The sequence below is a fragment of the Rutidosis leptorrhynchoides genome, chromosome 1 (assembly GCF_046630445.1).
Source record: "Rutidosis leptorrhynchoides isolate AG116_Rl617_1_P2 chromosome 1, CSIRO_AGI_Rlap_v1, whole genome shotgun sequence".
Lineage (NCBI taxonomy): Eukaryota > Viridiplantae > Streptophyta > Magnoliopsida > Asterales > Asteraceae > Rutidosis > Rutidosis leptorrhynchoides.
The window spans coordinates 146,051,608-146,074,212 of NC_092333.1; positions in this window are offsets into that span (position 1 = coordinate 146,051,608).

Consider the following 22,605-nt stretch of genomic DNA (forward strand, 5'->3'; position numbering starts at 1 on the left):
AGGACAGAAAAGAAAAGGTCCTCCTACGGCTATAGCTAGAGCTTATCAGATGGTAGCAGATACTGATGTTGTATCAGAAGACTTAAATACTGGTATGTTCGGACTAACTTTGTTATTGCTTTTGATTTTAGGATTACATGTTTAGTATGTTATGTAGATGATGTATTCTGTTTATTAATAGGTATTTTGAGGTAGCGTTGACTGTAGTGATAGAGATGACTTGGATTTAGGTTTCTCGGATTTTCTTAACTAAAATAGAGACGTGATCTATGATAATGTATTACGTCTGGCCAACGTAAGCACATTTTGGTAGATCATGCGGAAGTTTCAGTAAGTTAAGAAGAGAAGTAGGATAGTTGACTGCTTAAATTGTTGTTAATATGTGTTGCTTGATGAATAGTTGATGAGATTTTGTTACCGTGACTTTTGACTTTGACCAGATTCTGAGGACGGAATCTCTTTAAGGAGGGTAGATTTGTAACACCCGCGTTTTGGGCCTAGTTGAAATGACCATTGTACCCTTAGGTATGGCGTAATTAGTGATTTTAATAATTATATGTTTATAATTATTTGAATATTTGGTTAAGACCAGTTCGTGACAAGGGTCACAGAACAAGTTTGTTTATTTTATTTAGATTTTGTTAAGACCACTTAACGTGGTGCGAAAGGTTTTAGATTACAGTTAAATACCCGTGTGATATGGGGAGTGGGTTTTAAAACCCATATATGTCTAGGGAAGCCTGGAAGCTTCCCATTTCTTCTTTGGGAATTAACACACATAAACACACACTTGAGCTCATAAACCCTAGCTTTTGATCTTGTTAAAATTAATTTAAACATGTTGTAGATTCAGATTCCTAGTGATTTCGTGATCAACACAAGGTAAGTAATTCACAGATTCATGTATTAATCTTGTTGCAAATTGGGTTTATGTGTTCTTATGAGTTTTGGTTAGATTTTACTTAATTCTTGATCTCATTGTGTTTGATATGTTCAATTGATGTTAGAAATATGTTTTATATAGTTTGTATGATGTATTTGAAGTGGTTTTGGTGTTAGATCTTGCAAAAATCGAGTTTTTGGGCCAAAATGGCAAAAATCAGCGAGCTGGAATGTTCTAACAGCTACCACACTTCTGACAGGTCAACTGTACGTGTGACCATGCATTTGAGGCTCAACCACGTGGTTGAGGACTCACTCGCACGAGTGAGGTCTCGTCCGCGCGAGTGACCACCGGTCAGTTTTTGGTAAAATTGAAAAGGCTGTAACTTTCAAACCGTAACTCCGTTTTCGATGAATAAACTATCGTTGGACTCATATTGAAGTTTAATTTACAATGATAAGGTTTTAAAATGCTATATCAAACTTTATTTTTATCAGAAGAAGGGATTTTGTTGTATATGTCTTGTTTTGTACTCGTTTAGGGTCGTTATTGATTGAGTTTATGTTGTAGACTTATAATATGATGAATATATGATAATATGACCTAGTTTATAGTATTTTTCAATTATATTATTGATTAGAACACTATACAGACTTTGTTTATGATGTTTCCAGGTGATCAGGAGAAGTGAAGACTCAGAAATATAAGACCTCTGAGTTCTTATTGTGCTGGTTTTTGGTGAGTGGGTTAATCTAGCAATTAAGGCATATAGAGACATGACCTAGGCCGTTGACCTAGTTCCTATGATTTGAATTATGTTGTATAGTGTTGTGGACTGTGGCCTCGCGTGTTTATTGGACCGACCTTGCTTCTGATCAGGTCGGGAGAGATCAACCTTGCTTCTGATCAGGTTAGGCTCATTGATGTTGGATGATTAATATAAGTCGGAATCACGCGTCCGTCACGTGTGGAAGAATTATACTAGTGATACAGAGTTATGAGTTTTCGGTAGGCTCTAGACTGATCAACTGGGGTCGTTGGCCCGGCCAGGCCACCGAATCTCTCAATGAGTTGCTTCGGATTACCCAGATGGTTGCTTCTGATTAACCATTGCTTGTAGTTATCATGGTTGCTTTGGATTGACCGTTGGTGAAGATGTGCTAATGCCTTAGTGGTCTTTGGATTTAATTGATTGTTGGATATTGTATTTGTATTGCTTTTATGTTGTATGTTAATGGTAGATTGCTATGTTTCTGCATGTTCTAGTAGTTATGTGATTAAGTATCTGATTAATTTGTTGCTGCATGTTCTAGCGATTGTACCTATGTGTTTTAGCGGTTAGATTAGTCCATTCACTTAGCTTCGTGCTAACCCCTCCACCTTCCCCCCTGCAGGTTGTAGGTTTTTGCTTTTGGGGTCATGGGAGAAGATGGTCGTGTTGGATTGTGTTCGACAAATCTAGAACTCTGATGTTGTCTATATGAAATCGAATATTAACGTAACACCGGTTTTTGATAACAATGTATTTATGAATGAAGTTGTAATAATTATGTTTATGTTTATATGTAAGGGCTCATTTTGTAAGTATGACTTCCGCTGTGTTATTAAAAAAAAAATACGGTGTTACAGAATCGTTATGCGTATCATCAAGTCCCCCCAGTTTGGTGATGCCAGTCAGAACGACTGCGTTACCAAACTTAAAAATGATCCCACGTTGCTGATTGGACGTTCATTAAATGCCCTTGTCTTTTGAAAAGACACTATTTGCAGACACTCCCCCTTTGATGATTTTTGCCTTCTTCATAATTTTTAAACGATTCCCAAAGAGTGGTTTTTGCAACTTTTCATCATTTCCCTTTTTGGATACGTGTTTTCTATCTCAACCGTTGGATTAAATTTCCTAAAACCTAGAAATAGCGGTTGCCCTCATTCGTCTCATTTTTTACGATCTTCAAACTCACAAACGCTTATCAACTGCAAAAAACTGTAACTGGCAAAAAAAAGGGAACCGGTTTTCTTCTGATCTTCGTTTTTTACTTTTACTTTTATTTTGAATTGGCGGATCAGTCTTCTAGTTCGACCAATGTAGACATGGCAGAGTCGTCTTCTAGGGACTCGGTAGATGTTGATAGCCTCGTGAGTTGGGTTTGTCACGATTGTCTTCGCGAGTTAGTAGTCTAGTACCCTTTTCTTGCTGGATACGTTCTGGAAGTTTCTGATGCCATCCATCGAGCCCACAGGCCTCCGCGAGACATGATGACCATGTATGGAGTGTCCATCACGATGGGAAACTTCCGATTGCCTTATTCGGAGTTCATGTATCGATTGTTTGAGCATTATAGGATAGTTCCTGCCCAGGTACACCCTCATGTGTACCAGAAGCTGGTCATGTGGGAAATGCTCCTCAATTATTATCATGTCCTCCCCACCATTTATATGTTTAGTTATTGCTTTACGGTATCAAGATCGGAGGTGGGTTGGTTCACCAACAAACGAAGAGGTTTCTTCGCGTTCACTGGTGACATGGATACGTCATTGAAGGAATGGCGTGAATCTTTCTTTTTTGTTGGTAGAAAGGAATTTCCGAACTATTTTATTGCCTTGTGTGAATGGGCAAATAATTTAAAGAAGGGAGCCAATAGGGTTCCAGTATTAAATGATGCCGAGAAGGCATGTATATTGGCTATCCAGAACTTTCGATTCCTCCAACATCCGTATCCGAAACCCATGCTTGTGATGGGGTGGAGTGAGCCGTCAATGGCCGGATCAAATCTTCAGACCCGTCGTTTGTTGCAATAGAGAAGGTGGGGACTGATCCTAGCCAATCTGTTTGTTTCCTTATTGTGTTTGTGTTAACCATATACGTTTGTTGTAATAGTGATGGAGTTTGCCAGTGCTATGGCGTTTGGGGACCTGGACTTCTTAGATTTTGACAAGGTCGCTGTGAATCCAGGAGCTGAGCCGGAAGCTGCTTCACAGGACCTGGAACAGAATGACGATGATGGTGCCGAGCTAAACCTTCCTCTGCCGACTGTCCCTGAGGAACAGTTGGCTATGAAGAGGAAGATGAAGGAGCTCCCTCAATTGAGAGCAAAAAGGGCCAGAGGTAATGGTCACGTTTTATCTTTAAATTGGTTTTTCGTGATAAACATTGAATAGTGACATTTTGTGTTATATATTTTGTAGCTCGAGGAGGTGCTTCTGCCGGTGATGGAGCCGAGATGTCGCTGGACACTATCATTGAAGATGAGGAGGAGGGTGGTCACGTGTATACTTTTGAGCCACTTCATGATGCTGCGTTTGACCCTCTATTTCTGACGACCTCCTGCGAGCCTTCTCACAGCTAGAGTTTGGATATGATAGATGCAAGGATGTTTTGGAGAAGGGATCCTCTACTGCAGTTTTGCAGGCTGTTGCTGCTCTTCTCCGGGACAAGGTGAAGCTTGCCCGTGCTTGGGCTTTCGTGACTTTGAATTCCTTTGTTGTGGAAAGCTTTGTTCGGGAAGATGAGGTGGATACAGCCCAAAAGGCTGTCGTTGAGGATCTTCAGCAGAAGCTGAAGGCTGCTGAGGATTTGGTGTAGCAGCAGGCAGAGAAGCTGGACTGAAAAAGATAAGGAGATATCTTCTGCTTCCCTGCTAAAGGATGTCGCGATGGCTGAGTGCGATCGTCTGCAGGCTGGCCTACCTTCTATTCTGAGGAAAAGTATCAATTCTGCCACTGTGAAGGGGCCCTTTGAGACTCATCTGTAGAGTTTTGGTGTGGTGAGCTTTTTCCAGGCGGTCCATCTAATGCAGAAGCATCATTTGAGGTGTGAGGTTGTTCTACACCCAGATATTGCTGGGAAGGTGAACCCCAATGCCTTCCAAGATCTCAAGGCGGTAGAGCACGCTCTGGCGAAGATCAAGTTTGCAGGGTTTGAGGAGCTTTGTGTCTCAGAGGGTGTAACGTGCAACAGTTGTTGGAATATAAGTTTGAATGATGTGTAGTGAGGATGTCATATGTTTTAATGAACTTCGACAGATTTTTGGAATGAAATCATGTAGTTGACTTCTTATGCTTTTATTATGAGTATATCCTGATGATTGTTATCATTGTATGAACTAGTTCATATCTTCATATGTAGTTCTAGACTACACTTGTATTAGCTTTGGCGTGTACACTATACAGTCATATGTGTCTATGCCATCTACTCTTTGGCCGTTTATCAGTGTAAACTTGTACCAACGAGGGCTAGAGGATCACCTCTTAAGGGGGTACAAGTAACTCGTATGGGACTTATTGGACATCTGAATCCGTCTGCCGTTAGATGGTTACTTTATTGTGGATAATGTGTTGTTGATAACAAGACAAGTTATTGTAAACGAAGAAATATTTTATTCATATGTTAAGACAACATACAAATTTTCTTATTGCAAAAAAGAAAAAACATAGATATTAAGGTTCCCTTGGTTGAAGTGATCAGTTTCAACCAGGATACCCATCTAAACTTTAGTGTGACTCCTAGCCACTTTTGTGCTCCTTTGCCTGTTTGTTATCCCGATTTGAGCTCTCACAACTATCGGGTTTGGAACGTTTTGGTGTCCATTGCAAGTAGTAGGTTACCGCATGTGTAGTCGTTATAAACTGTTCCCCCCATTTTGATTGGCGAGCGTTTCTGCCATTGTTCTGGCCTGTCATGGTTTTTTTTAGTTTTCTCTCGGGAGGAGCGCATTGGTGGTGTTAGTTAGGTTAACCTTTTAATGACGGACACACGCTCTTCCTCCAGGACATGTTGTTTGACTCCTGCTTCGACGTACAGTTCTCCGTGATTGTTCAATGTTCCTGGGTAGGGCTCCCCGGTAGACTAAACCGTTGCCACACCTTGTCGGGTTGGGAATTTTAGCAAACCGTGATCTGTGGATGTTATTGCACCAAACTTCTTAAAAAAATTTCTTCCCAAGATGTAACGGATTTGACAACGTAAAATTCAATGACTTCACTTCAGAGGTAGGGCTGAACGCCCATCGTGACTGTTTCCTTGAGTTTGCAAACAGGTTGTGATACTGCTAAAAACGAACATATATTTCATAGCATTATTCCTCAAGAAAGACAAGCTTTTAGTTGCAATTGTTCTATTTACAAGTGATATTCGTTTAAATATTAAAAGGTGAAGACAAAAGACAGATTCGACGAATTGAAGACGCAAACGACCAAAAAGCTCAAAAGTACAAAATACAATTAAAGAGGTTCCAATTATTGATAAGAAATGTCTCGAAATTACAAGAGTACAAGATTCAAAACGCAAAGTACAAGATATTAGATATTAAATTGTATGCAAGGACGTTCAAAAATCCGGAACCGGGACCAGAGTCAACTCTCAACGCTCGACGCAACGGACTAAAAATTACAAATTAACTATGTATACAAATATAATATAATATATAATTAATTATATAAATTATATATATATATATTATATTATATAATAAACCGTCGGCAGACTAAGATCCAATTTGGAGTGAGCTGGAATTTCAAACTCCGCGACTCGCGGAGTTTGAAGAGCAAAAATGCCGCGAGTCGCGGAGCTCACCTGGACTCAATTCCCTATAAAAGCAAACGCAGTTTGATCGCAAAACCCATAAAATATATATCCATCTCTCTATCTATATACGTAATATTTATATTTATAATTTATATTTTAATTTTAATTTTAATTTTAATCCTAATAATAAGGGTATGTTAGCGAATGTTGTAAGGGTGTAAGTCGAAATTCTGTCCGTGTAACGCTACGCTATTTTTAATCATTGTAAGTCATGTTCAACCTTTTTAATTTAATGTCTCGTAGCTAAGTTATTATTATGCTTATTTAAAACGAAGTAATCATGATGTTGGGCTAATTACTAAAATTGGGTAATTGGGCTTTGTACCATAATTGGGGTTTGGACAAAAGAACGACACTTGTGGAAATTAGACTATGGGCTATTAATGGGCTTTATATTTGTTTAACTAAATGATAGTTTGTTAATGTTAATATAAAGATTTACAATTGGGCGTCCCTATAAATTACCATATATACTCGATCGGACACGATGGGCGGGGTATTTATATGTACGAATAATCGTTCATTTAACCGGACACGGGAATGGATTAATAGCCACTAGAATAATTAAAACAGGGGTGAAATTATGTACAAGGACACTTGGTATAATTGATAACAAAATATTAAAACCTTGGGTTAAACTCAGTCGACATCCTGGTGTAATTATTAAACAAAGTATTAAAATCTTGTTACAGTTTAAGTCCCCAATTAGTTGGAATATTTAACTTCGGGTATAAGGATAATTTGACGAGGACACTCGCACTTTATATTTATGACTGATGGACTGTTATGGACAAAAACCAGACGGACATATTAAATAATCCAGGACAAAGGACAATTAAGCCATGGGCATAAAACTAAAATTAACACGTCAAACATCATGGTTACGGAAGTTTAAATAAGCATAATTCTTTTATTTCATATTTAATTTCCTTTATTTTATATTTAATTGCACTTCTAATTATCGCATTTTTATTGTTATTGTATTTAATTGCACTTTTAATTATCGTACTTTTTTAATTATCGCAAGTTTATTTTATCGCACTTTTATTATTCGCAATTTCATTATCGTTATTTACTTTACGCTTTAAATTAAGTCTTGTATTTATTTATTATTTTACATTTGGTTTTAACTGCGACTAAAGTTTTAAAATCGACAAACCGGTCATTAAACGGTAAAAACCCCCCTTTATAATAATAATATTACTTATATATATATTTGTATTTTTACAAAAGTAAACTAATATAACGTTAAGCTTTGTTTAAAGATTTTCCCTGTGGAACGAACTGGACTTACTAAAAACTACACTACTGTACGATTAGGTACACTGCCTATAAGTGTTGTAGCAAGGTTTAAGTATATCCATTCTATAAATAAATAAATATCTTGTGTAAAATTGTATCGTATTTAATAGTATTTCCTGCTAAAAATTAATAGTATTTTATACCCCTCTGCTCAAACATCAAGTATTTTTGGCGCCGCTGCCGGGGACCAATCTAGCTTAAAAGCCGGAAGCGCAACGCTAATAAAAAAAATATTTTTAGTTTACTTTTATAAAAATACGTTTTTGTAAAAAATACATTTTTAAATATTCGAAAATATAAAAAGAAAAACAAAAATATAAGTATTTTTAAGATTTTGTTAAATATATAAGTATTTTATAAAGTTTCTTTATTTTTATATAAGTTTTATTTAAGTATTTTGTTTTTATTTAAAACATAAAAAAAACCGAAAAAAAAATATATATATAAATCTAGTTTTAAGATTTTTATTTATAAAATTATAAAGTAGCTCTATTTTTATTCTAGTTTTTAAAATATAAGTTTTTATTATATAAATATTTTAGATTTTAAAACAGAAAATATAAAATAAAAAAATAAAAAAAAACGCGTCGAATTTCAAAACTGTACCTGAGTTGAATTTTGAAACCCCGCGACTCGCGGAGTTTGAAGCATCGAATACCGCGACTCGCGGAGCAGACCTGACACGGGTACACAGGAACCCAAATTCGCATTAATTACGGGTTTTATTAATTTTAATTAATTTTAAACCCTAATTAGTTTATTTATATTATATTGTTTAGTTTAGTTTTTATTTATTTGTTTTATTTAGTTAAATTAGTTTAAATAAAATATAAAATTAATAGTTTTAATAAATAAATAATATAAAAATAATATTTTAAAAAAAAATTGTACTTTTTACAACTTTTTGTATATTTTTATATTTTGTCCCTTTTTAATTGTTTTAGCGTAATATTTGTATTTTTCGCTCATATTTAGTTTTAAACTTAGTTTTTGCCATAGTTATTTTTATTTCTAGATTTTTAGGCTTTGCCGTAGAATTCCTTAAGTGCTTTTTCTTTAGACTAAGATTTAAGTGCTTTAGAATTTTGTGACGCCTTTTTAAGTTTTAGTTTCTTTTTAAGTTATTTCCATTTGGGATTTAGTTTTTCCTGTAAGCTTTAATATTTTTAGACGACTTTTACCTATGTATCAATTATCATTCCAATTAGTAATCTCAATTTGCGATTATAATTTTAAGTTAGTTGTAGTAATAAGGTTAGGTTAGTCAAATGTTTTTAAGTTTTATAAGTTTCTTTTATTTTTCCGTCACCTTTTATTTTTCAACCATTTTTCTTTTTCGACCTTCTTCGACGAACTCTTTTTCTTTCTTATTTCTCGCTATTCTAGTTTTAGGACATAGATTTTTATTCTACTTCTTATCTAAATTTCTTAAAATTACGAAAATTTATTTTAAGTGGTTAAATTGATAGACATCAAAATTTTCTGGTTCGTAGTAATAGTTGGATTTGTACGTGGACCGGGTTATTGGAGCCAAACAGTCCTCAATTATATTGAGACCAAACGAATCCTCCCCCTCTGCTGCATCTTTTGGCTATTCGAAACGTGGGCAAAATCAGAAAAGTCTATTGATTGGATAACTTATTATAATTTTTCTTTCCTTTTAAAAACTAATAGGATATTCAGTGAATGCACCGAGCAAGACGTTCATCACCTTTTGTACGTTCACCACCTGTAACTAGATCAAGACATTTAGCAAATATTACCGCCGTTGATTTTTCTTTAGAATCGTCATCCAGTCGACCAAGTACTCCAGTTCAAATTTTCGATAATCCATTTTTTGAACCCGATCTCACAATTGAGAATCCGGAGAATATTCAGGGACGATTCATAGATCCTGAACCACTAAATTTTCCTCCGGAACCACCAATCATTCAAACAGAGATTGTTGAGGAACGAACCATTAAATCAGAATCCTCTAGTGATTCCGATTCAACAAATTCAATTATGGAGAATCTGGAACCTTTAAGTATGGAAGACCGAATGAGAGCTAAACGCACTGGCCAAGGTCACGCAATTACTCATCCAGACATTAATGCGCCAGATTATGAAATCAAAGGACAAATTCTACACATGGTGACTAATCAATGCCAATTTAGTGGTGCGCCGAAGGAAGATCCAAATGAACATCTACGTACCTTTAATAGGATCTGCACTCTATTTAAAATAAGAGAAGTTGAGGAAGAACAGATATATCTCATGTTATTTCCCTGGACTTTAAAGGGAGAAGCCAAAGATTGGTTGGAATCGTTACCTGAAGGGGTGATTGATACATGGGACGTTTTAGTTGAAAAATTTCTTAAACAATTCTTTCCTGCATCTAAAGTCGTAAGACTTCAAGGAGAAATTGTTACGTTCACACAGAAGCCGAATGAAACTCTATATGAGGCGTGGACTAGATTTGGAAAGTTGTTAAGAGGATGTCCGCAACATGGTTTAGACACCTGTCAAATAGTACAAATATTCTACCAAGGATGCGACATCACTACAAGGAAAGACATAGATATAGCAGCTGGTGGTTCTATTATGAAGAAAACCGAAACTGATGCTTACAAAATTATTGATAACACTGCTTCCCACTCACATGAGTGGCACCAAGAAAAAGATATCGTTAGATCATCTAAAGCAGCTAGAGCCGATTCTAGCCATGACTTAGATTCCATTTCCGCAAAGATAGATGCTGTCGAGAGACGAATGGAAAAGATGACTAAAGATATTCACTCAATACGAATTAGTTGTGAGCAGTGTGGAGGACCACATTTGACAAAAGATTATCTCAATATTGAATTAACAATGGAACAAAGAGAAAATATTTCATACATAAACCAAAGGCCTGGAAATAATCATCAGAATAATTATCAACCGCCAAGACCGATTTACAATCAAAACCAGAATTATAACCGAAATATTCCATACAACAACCAACAAGGTCCTAGCAATCAACAAGTATCCAATAATAATTACAATCAGCAAAGACCTAATTTTCAAAACAAACCACCACAACAAACCGATGATAAAAAGCCGAATTTAGAAGATATGATGACGAAGATAATTGAAACTCAAACACAGTTTTTCACATCTCAGAAACAAACTAATGAACAAAATGCTCAAGCATTTAGAAATCAACAAGCTTCTATTCAAAACTTGGAACAAGAAGTAAGTAACCTAGCAAAGTTAATAGGTGAAAGAAAACCGGAAAGTCTACCTAGTGATACAAATGCTAACCCCCGGAATGAAACAGCTAAAGCCATTACCACAAGAAGTGGTACAACACTTAAACCACCTGAAATACCTGTAACTTCTGATGAAGCTATTCCTACTCCACAAGAATCACAACCTAATCAAGATAAGGAAAAAGAACCGGTAGTTGAAAAGGTTAATGAAGATAACACAGTTAAGGCTAAACCTTATGTTAAACCATACCAACCACCACTTCCTTACCCGAGTAAAATGAAGAAAGAGAAACTTGAAGCCGAGCAATCCAAATTCTTGGATATGTTTAAAAAGATAAATGTAAATCTTCCTTTCATTGATGTGATTTCAGGAATGCCTAGATATGCTAAATTCTTGAAAGATCTAATCTCAAATAGAAAGAAAATGGAAGAACTCTCGGCTGTTACCATGAATGCTAATTGTTTAGCAGTGCTGTTGAATAAGATACCAGAAAAACTATCTGATCCAGGAAGTTTCACAATTCCATGTTTTCTGGGTAGTCTTAGTTCAATAGAAGCATTGGCAGACTTAGGTGCTAGTATAAATCTAATGCCGTATTCACTATACGCTAAACTAGACCTTGGAGAATTGAAACCAACCAGAATAAGCATACAACTAGCCGATAGATCAATAAAATATCCTAGAGGGATAATGGAGAACATGCTAGTTAAAGTTGGTACTTTAGTATTTCCAGTGGATTTTGTTGTTCTGGACATGGAAGAAGATTCTCAAGTTCCTCTCATATTAGGAAGACCATTCTTAAATACGGCTAAAGCAATGATAGACGTGTTCGGTAAGAAATTGAACCTAAGTATAGAGGACGAGAGTGTTACCTTTTCAGTTGATAGAGCAATGCAACAACCACAATCTGCAGATGATGCATGTTATTATATTCAAACTATAGATGCACATGCAGAATTATTAGAAGAATTTCCAGAATTACAAGGAACATGAGAATGTTCTTTAGGAGAAGGAACATAACAAATTGATTAAGCAGAAATGTTAGCTACACTTATAGCTAATGGATATGAACCAACAACAGAAGAAATTCAAATGCTAAAAGAAGAAGACAGATATCGATACAAATCATCGATAGAAGAACCTCCGAAATTAGAATTAAAGCCACTTCCAAACCATTTGAAATATGCTTATTTACATGGTGAATCTGAATTACCTGCAATAATATCGTCTTCTCTTACTGAAAATGAGAAATCACAACTCATTTCTGTGTTGAAAGCTCATAAACCAGCCATTGCATGGAAGATTCATGATATTAAAGGAATAAGTCCTTCGTATTGCACACATAAAATCCTTATGGAAGAAGGTCATAAAACGTATGTGCAACGCCAACGAAGACTAAATCCTAATATGCAAGATGTAGTTAAGAAAGAGATTATTAAACTGTTAGATGCAGGTCTAATTTATCCAATTTTTGATAGTCCATGGGTAAGCCCAGTTCAATGCGTGCCTAAGAAGGGTGGCATGACTGTCATTACAAATGAGAAAAATGAGCTTATTCCTACTAGGACTGTAACAGGATGGCGTGTGTGTATTGATTATAGAAAATTAAATGACGCCACCAGAAAAGATCACTTTCCCTTACCTTTCATAGATCAAATGTTGGAAAGATTAGCCGAAAATAGTTACTATTGTTTTCTAGATGGATTTTCCGGATATTTTCAAATTACAATAGCACCCGAGGACCAAGAGAAAACCACATTCACGTGCCCTTATGGTACTTTTGCTTACAAACGCATGCCATTTGGACTTTGTAACGCCCCTGCAACCTTTCAAAGGTGTATGATGGCGATTTTTCATGACATGATAGAAGAATGCATGGAAGTTTTCATGGATGACTTTTCAGTCTTCGGTGATACATTTGAATCATGTCTAGTTAATCTTGAACGAATGCTTATTAGATGCGAACAATCTAATCTAGTACTTAATTGGGAGAAATGCCATTTCATGGTTAAAGAAGGCATCGTTCTTGGACATAAAATTTCAAAAGAAGGAATTGAAGTGGATAGAGCTAAAGTAGATGTAATTTCTAAACTTCCACATCCCACCAATGTTAGAGGAGTTAGGAGTTTTCTAGGGCATGCCGGTTTTTACCGACGTTTCATAAAAGATTTTTCTAAAATTGCCACTCCTATGAATAAACTCCTAGAAAAGGATGCTCCATTCATCTTTTCAAATGAGTGTATCAAATCTTTTAATATTCTTAAAGAGAAACTCACTAATGCGCCGATCATGATAACACCAAATTGGAATCTACCGTTTGAATTAATGTGCGATGCAAGTGATTTTGCAATGGGAGCCGTTTTAGGACAAAGGATTGAAAAACAATTTCAACCTATATATTATGCGAGTAAGACGTTACAAGGATCACAAACGAACTATACAACTACTGAAAAATAACTCCTTGCTATTGTCTTTGCTTTTGACAAATTTCGATCATATCTCGTTCTAGCAAAAACGGTGGTTTATACCGACCATTCTGCTCTTAGATACCTATTTTCGAAACAAGATGCTAAACTAAGATTAATCCGTTGGATCTTACTCTTACAAGAGTTTGATATTGAAATCCGAGATAAAAGAGGAGCAGAAAATCTCGCCGCTGATCATCTTTCCCATCTTGAAAATCCCGAATTAGAAGTTCTAAATGAATCGGCCATACAAGACAACTTTCCTGATGAATATCTATTGAAGATAGATTATAATGAAATCCCATGGCTTGCAGACTATGCAAACTATTTAGTGTGTGAATTCCTTGAAAAAGGATTATCGTACCAAAAAACGAAAGAAATTCTTCAGTGATATAAAACACTATTTCTGGGAAGATCCACATCTGTTTAAAAGTTGTTCCGATGGAATAATACGCCGATGTGTATTTGGAGATGAAGCTAGTAAAATTTTAAACCATTGTCACACAGGACCAACAGGAGGGCATTATGGGCCTCAACTAACAGCAATAAAAGTTTATGATGCTGGATTCTATTGGCCTACAATTTACAAAGACGCACACCTTCTTTGCAAATCCTATGATGCTTGTCAAAGGGCCGGAAAAATAAGTCAACGTGATGAAATGCCACAAAATGTCATCCAAGTATGTGAAGTATTTGACATTTGGGGTATTGACTTTATGGGTCCATTTCCAAAATCTCATAATAATCTATATATACTCGTAGCCATTGATTATGTATCTAAATGGGCAGAAGCACAAGCTCTCCCCACTAACGATGCACGAGTTGTAGTCAACTTTTTAAAAAGTCTTTTTGCAAGGTTTGGAACACCGAAAGCTTTAATAAGTGATCGGGGTACTCATTTCTATAATAATCAACTTGAGAAAGTTCTTAAAAGATATGGAGTAACTCATAAAATCTCCACCGCATATCATCCACAAACAAGTGGACAAGTTGAAAATACCAACCGAGCTTTAAAACGTATTCTAGAGAAAACCGTAGGATCAAATCCGAAGGAATGGTCCATTAAATTGGAGGATGCACTCTGGGCTTTTAGAACAGCCTACAAAACTCCAATTGGAACCACACCTTTTAGACTTGTTTATGGAAAAGCATGTCATCTTCCAGTAGAAATTGAACACAAAGTATTTTGGGCTTTGAAGACATGTAATCTTGATTTACATGAAGCCGGACGTCTACGATTAAGTCAACTAAACGAATTAGAAGAATTAAGACATGAAGTATACGAAAATTCGTTAATCTATAAAGAAAGAACGAAGAAATGGCATGATAAAAGAATCAGAAGTTCAAAAGAATTTAAAGAAGGAGACAGAGTTCTTCTTTTCAATTCACGATTCAAGCTATTTCCTGGAAAATTGAAATCAAGATGGTCTGGACCATTCATAGTCAAAAGAGTTTTCCCATATGGAACGATAGAATTAATAAATTCAAATGGGATTGAATTTAAAGTTAATGGTCACAGAGTTAAACATTACATACATGGTCCGATGGAAGAAGGCAATGAAGTTAATCACAATTTCGATACCACAGATAACTAAGTATAGGGGGTTTATGTATTTCTGTTAGAGTTAGATTGTCTGTTTTCGTGTAGTTCTCGAAAATGGAACCCGAATGGTCTTTCTCCAGCAGACCCTAAAGAACTAGTCTTCTCCCCCCATTCTGAATTTTTATTTTTTTTAGGTTTTTACAAAATGAAGACTGCCTATGAACTAAACCATGGTCTAATGCTACACGCTTTGATCACTAAACGTAATAATGACACACTACCAAGTGAAATAGTATCAGTAATCAGAGAAAGATTGGACGGAGTTAGAAAAGAATCCAGATGCGAAGATAATAAGTTACAATTTGGTAAAGGAAAATCAAAATCCGCAGCAAAAAGAAGAGCACGACACCTAGAAAGATGTCACAAATGCGGAAAATGGTAACATGGAGGTAAATGTTCAAATAATCAAACCTAATCAAATACCGAATTTGTTACTTTATGCAGAGACGGACCGTTCATATGTTTAGAAGAAAAAACACTGAATGCTCGAGGTTACGCCTATGTAGCCATGGAAAACCAATTAAACCGACTATCTTATGAATGGGATAGATCATATAACTAAGAAATCTATTTCACAGGTATGTTTGTACAGTTTTTATTTTTTTTATTTTTATTTTTAACCTTTTGATAATAAACGCTAATTTGTTCGCTATAAAGTATTAAATTGGTATTGAATAAAATTAGGTTTGGCGACCGAAATTATTGATATCATTCAAAAATTTATTACATCACTGCGAAATTTAACGTTTATTCTTAAGGTATAAATATCTTTAATCAATCAACCCAAAATATTTCAAAAATTCGTCATGAGTTAAATTAGGTCTTGGAACTGAAATTACTTTACCGAAAAGAGGGGCGCATATTTTTGATAATATTTGATTGATTAAAGTGGGATAAAAATCCAAAAAGATTTTTAATTTTATTTTTACCATGTTTTTAAAATTAATATATAAATCTTAAATTAATATTGTAAACTTTGTAAAAATAATATATTTAAAATTGTAAATATTTAAAAAATTAATATAAGTTTGGTGTGAATTTATAATATGAATTTTTAAATTAAGTTTGGTGTGAATTTTTAATTTTTAAAATATGAATTTTATTTTTATGCATTTTAAATTTTAAGTTTGGTGTGAATTTTTAATATTAATTTTGAATTTTATGTATATTTATTTTAAGTTTGGTGTGAATTTAAAAACAAAAATTTACTTTATCTCATTAAGTTAAAAATATGATTTTTAAACTTCGTCGTAAGTTGAAGACTAGGTCTTTGAACCGAAATTGCTTTACCCGAGAGAGGGACGAGAACTTTTATTATCATTATTTTTAATCTTATTGAATTAAAGTATGCCAAAAACATTAAAAAAAACCCCAAAAATCTTAGCTTTTAAAACAATCGCTACAAAAAGACAAATTTTAAAATTTTGTCAAAAGACGGACTAGGACATCGATCCGAAACGACCTCGTCCTAAATAACAAGGGAAACAAAATTTTAAAATTAATTACTTTATTGTTTTAATTAGTATAAGATATATTTAAAAAAAATAAAAAATACAAACTCCGCGACTCGCGGAGTTTGAAAGGGAAATCCACCGCGACTCGCGGAGGATGAAAAATCCAGAAAAAATATATACTGATCGAACTGATCAGTCCCCAACCCAACACCCACAAAACCTGCGAAATAAACCCGAAAATACTGCGCAAAAACCCGAGAAAACACCCCCAAAATCACAATTTTTAACCGTTAATCATCAAATCTTTTACTAAAATCATGTTGAGAAGGATGCTATCAAGGAATTACTCAAGAAAAATGGTAAATTTCTACACCTAAACACCATTTAATTCGAAAATTAGTATTCTTGAGCAATTTTTTCCCCAATTTGATTTTGATGCTTTTTAGTGTAATTATGCTTAAATTGTTTATGTAATATGATTGTATAACCTAGATTGATGCTATTTAACATGATTAGAAGCCTTAAACTTCAAATTTTGAGTAATCTAGGGTTTGTGTTCTTGAGCAATTTGGGGCTTTTTGATATAAACAGGTTATGGCCGATTTTTGTCATGAATTGTTGCTAAATTAAGTAGTGTAACATGTTTAGGTAGTTAAATGATCCAAACTTTGAGCCTAAACATGATTTTGAGAATTAAAGTGGACTTTTTCAAGTCTAAAATTCATGAACTTGATTTTTGAGAAATAATGCCATTTGAAACTTGTTTAATTGCTAGTGATGATTATTTTGACATGTTATTTGAGTTGAATGCTTATGAACTTGGTAATCATTTTCGTATATGCTTATTTGAAAAAGTGTAGATTTGATAAAAATATGAAAATGAGCTTAAGTTTGATATAAATTGATCATATCATTGTAATTATTTTGATTGATGATTTTGCTGACACTAATGCATATTTGGATGCACAAAAATTGTGTTTGATGTGTTTTGCAGACTGAAAGGGGTGAATCTTCATCCCAAGCTCGCAATGCTCCTGCTGAGAATGCGGAACAACAAGAGGTGGATAAATACTACAAACAAGATATACCTCATCCAGTCATGACATTTTCTGATATGCACTTGGAAGATTTGCACCCGAACCTGAGATTTGACAGACTTTGGATAGATTATCCAAAATACCAAAGGGGTTTGCATACTCTTCATTCTAAAGTTGTTGAGGTACCTAGGGTCATAGAATGGGGACCATTAGAAGCTGTAGAATTGGCCGGGCCAATTAGGGAATTACTTGCACAGAGGTATGGTAATTCTACTTTTAACGACTGGGTACGTTTATTCACCATGCGTAGACCTGTATATAAAGTATGGTGTGAAGAATTGTTGTGTAGTATAGAATTAAATGATCGGGTAGCTAGTTTAACCGATCGATCTTTTATTAGATTTTTGTTAGGAGGTTCGATGCGCCACATGTCTTTACTAGACATGGCTCAGGCTTTACTTATATATACGCCTGAGGAGTTAGCATCTGCCGAATGTAGAGGGTTGATACTAAATGGTAGAAAGATAGATGAAAATTTTGATACACATGGTGTATGGAGTCAAATGACAAGCCATCACCGATTTAAAGGGGGAAATTACTCTTATTTGGATATAGATAGAGCTGAATTAAGAGTAATTCATAGATTTTTAGCTAATTCGATTACACAAAGAGGTAAGAACAAGGAAAAGGTAAATGAACAGGATTTGTTTTACCATATGTGTATTCGAGACCCACAAAGCGCTGTAAGTATACCTTATTGTGTGGGCTATTATTTATCAGCTATGGTTAGGGGGATGAGACCGCATAGCATAATAGGAGGTGGTATATTTATTACTTTGATTGCTGAATATATCGGTGTGGATATAAGTCGGGGGGGATTATTAGTCGAAGAACCAGAACCCCGCGATACAATAGGTTTAAATGTATACCATGGTGCGAAAGTTTTGAAGAGGCGAAATAACGCCGCAGTACAATACCATGGTAGACATCCACAGGTTGAGAGAAACCAACAGCAAGGTAATGTAGGAGGGGGAAATGAAATGCAAGAAATGCAAAGGTTTATAGCTTCACAGGAGTACGAAAATGCTAGACAAAGAGCATTTGAAGATTGACAAGTTCATCAAAACCAAATCATAGCTTATTGCCAACATATAGGTAGAAACTATATTCCTACTACAAAGCCCATATTCCCTCCCTGGTCTATAGAGATTCAACCACCGTATCCTACGTATAACCCAGCCGAAGCATTTTATAGCACCTATGGTTATGCATGGAACCCCTACTGGTATCAGTATCATCCCTAGTCTACTTAGTTTTATTTATTTTGTAATTTGTAATGTTGATACGTTTAATACTTATGTTAATATTGTAATAGTTTTTATAATTTTCTAACTTTTATTCTTAGATTTTGATAATTTTTGAATGTGGGGTAATATACCAAACTTCAAAAATATGTATATATGTTTGCAGTTTATCTTATATACACAACAGGGTAAAACAACGCATTTTCAAAGACTGGCATTAAGTTCAACAAAAGCAACTAATTTTGACGACAAGATGCAAAATATATGTGAAATAACAACAAGACGGAATGAACAAATGATATGCACCATTTATCATTCAGCAAGCAAACATAAATATGTTTGGAAACTTTGGTAAAATTTAATCATTTTCACACAAATCACCCTCAATAATTTAAATTGTTACTGATTTCTTGCAAATGAGGGCATTGCAAGATCTTAAGTGTGGGAAGGGGTTAAATTCTTTCGGATTTTAAAATTTTTACTTTATACACTTGGTTACCATTAGAAATACTAGTAAAGTAGTAGTTGTATTAGAATCTAGTGCTCTCTGATAATAAAGAACAGCCCTAGTCTTATATACTGACTACCCAATTCTAGTAAAATTTTTCAAGATTTTCAACTAAATGAACTCAAAATCATGTTTATACATATTTATGAACGATAAAACTAGGTTTTAACAATTATTGTTACCTCGGAAAGGACATAAATTGAGAAACAAACCAAAATGTTAAAATTCATTTAAAATGGAATAGAGGACAATAAAAAGGAAAATAAAAGCCAAGTGTGGGAAAAATCTCCAAGTTATTCAAAACATATGTCACATATTTTTGTACAAATAACTGAAAATACTTTTGCTTTGGACCAAACTAAACTGTTTTACCCGATGAAAGAAAAGAAGAGATGGATTTACACGATGAATCAATTCCATCATTAAAAGGAAGTAAAGTCTTCCGAAAAAGAAACGCGCTTCTTGATTTAGGTCAGGAAGTTGTCGTCCAGACCAGCTGTAGGTTGACGAAAAACCTAGAAAAGTCATCACTAAAATCAGCAGGAAATCCACGGACCTCAGCATTAAACAGGGTCGCCAAGTAGTCAGATTTATCCTAACCATGAGAAGGATTTATCTCGTAAAATGGGGGCACCATGCAAATTAGCTGGATAAGACTAATGAATCAGATCCCCAGAAAGGATAATCTCCTTAAAAGATCAAAAATCAGCTTTTAAGCCTGATATTACTCAATCCTTGAGATTGACCTTAAAGATTGAGAATTACAAACTCATGGAATTCAATGATATCTAAACTCGAGCCTGAACGAGAAAATATTTTGATCAAAATTACAAACCGATTTGTTTTCTAAAAACCCATTTTCAATGCGTTCATTACCATTGAACGTAAAATCTTAGGAATTCACCTGGAATTCATTAGGTCACCTGAACCAAATCGGGTGTCAACCGTAAGAACGGTGGTTGTATAGCATGGTCAAAGACAGGACCTTGTGCCAGACCGAAAAATCATAAGGGTGAGCTTTACTATTACTCCTACCAAGGATAGTAATTGCGTCCGACACGTTATAGACCATAATTAAAAGCATGTCAGGGGACATTGCCTTAACAGTTGCTTGTTCAACGCTTTCCTTTACAACCGGACGGTAGTTTACCGAAAGGTAATATACGAGACAAGTAAACTGGACGTGTTGCTTTCCTAATACAAGGTTAGCAAGTGGGTGACACAAAACCGCAAGTTTTGAGCTAAAATTTTCAAATCTGAAACCCACCAAACCCACAAAAATATTTTGCAAACACCGGTGAAGGGTTATTCCGGAAAACTTATCTAGGGTAAAAACTAGATTTAATTTTCAAAAGATCAAATGTTTTCATAAAGATCCAATTTCCTTAATGGATCTAAATTTTTATAGTCATGTGGGACTGTAAACCATATCGTTACTACCATTGTTTATACCGCCGTATAGAAATCACTGATGTACAAAGTGTGATGAATAAAGAAGTGATTATAGTATTTCAAGACTATATTGCTTGAGGACAAGTAACGCTCAAGTGTGGGAATATTTAATAATGCTAAAAACGAACATATTACAAGTGATATTCGTTTAAATATTAAAAGGTGAAGACAAAAGACAGATTCGACGAATTGAAGACGCAAACGACCAAAAAGCTCAAAAGTACAAAATACAATCAAAGAGGTTCCAATTATTGATAAGAAACGTCTCGAAATTACAAGAGTACAAGATTCAAAACGCAAAGTACAAGATATTAAATTGTACGCAAGGACGTTCGAAAATCCGGAACCGGGACCAGAGTCAACTGTCAACGCTCGACGCAACGGACTAAAAATTACAAGTTAACTATGTATATAAATATAATATAATATATAATTAATTATATAAATCATATATATATTATATTATATAATAAACCGTCGGCAGACTAAGATCCAATTTGGAGTGAGCTGGAATTTCAAACTCCGCGACTCGCGGAGTTTGAAGAGCAAAAATGCCGCGAGTCGCGGAGCTCACCTGGACTCAATTCCCTATAAAAGCAAACGCAGTTTGATCGCAAAAACCATAAAATATATATCCATCTCTCTATCTATATACGTAATATTTATATTTATAATTTATATTTTAATTTTAATTTTAATTTTAATCCTAATAATAAGGGTATGTTAGCGAATGTTGTAAGGGTGTAAGTCGAAATTCTGTCCGTGTAACGCTACGCTATTTTTAATCATTGTAAGTTATGTTCAACCTTTTTAATTTAATGTCTCGTAGCTAAGTTATTATTATGCTTATTTAAAACAAAGTAATCATGATGTTGGGCTAATTACTAAAATTGGGTAATTGGGCTTTGTACCATAATTGGGGTTTGGACAAAAGAACGACACTTGTGGAAATTAGACTATGGCCTATTAATGGGCTTTATATTTGTTTAACTAAATGATAGTTTGTTAATGTTAATATAAAGATTTACAATTGGGCGTCCCTATAAATTACCATATACACTCGATCGGACACGATGGGCGGGGTATTTATATGTACGAATAATCGTTCATTTAACCGGACACGGGAATGGATTAATAGCCACTAGAATAATTAAAACAGGGGTGAAATTATGTACAAGGACACTTGGTATAATTGATAACAAAATATTAAAACATTGGGTTACACTCAGTCGACATCCTGGTGTAATTATTAAACAAAGTATTAAAATCTTGTTACAGTTTAAGTCCCCAATTAGTTGGAATATTTAAGTTCGGGTATAAGGATAATTTGACGAGGACACTCGCACTTTATATTTATGACTGATGGACAAAAACCAGACGGACATATTAAATAATCCAGGACAAAGGACAATTAACCCATGGGCATAAAACTAAAATTAACACGTCAAACATCATGGTTACGGAAGTTTAAATAAGCATAATTCTTTTATTTCATATTTAATTTCCTTTATTTTATATTTAATTGCACTTCTAATTATCGCATTTTTATTGTTATTGTATTTAATTGCACTTTTAATTATCGTACTTTTTTAATTATCGCACTTTTATTATTCGCAATTTCATTATCGTTATTTACTTTACGCTTTAAATTAAGTCTTGTATTTATTTATTATTTTACATTTGGTTTTAACTGCGACTAAAGTTTTAAAATCGACAAACCGGTCATTAAACGGTAAAAACCCCCCTTTATAATAATAATATTACTTATATATATATTTGTAT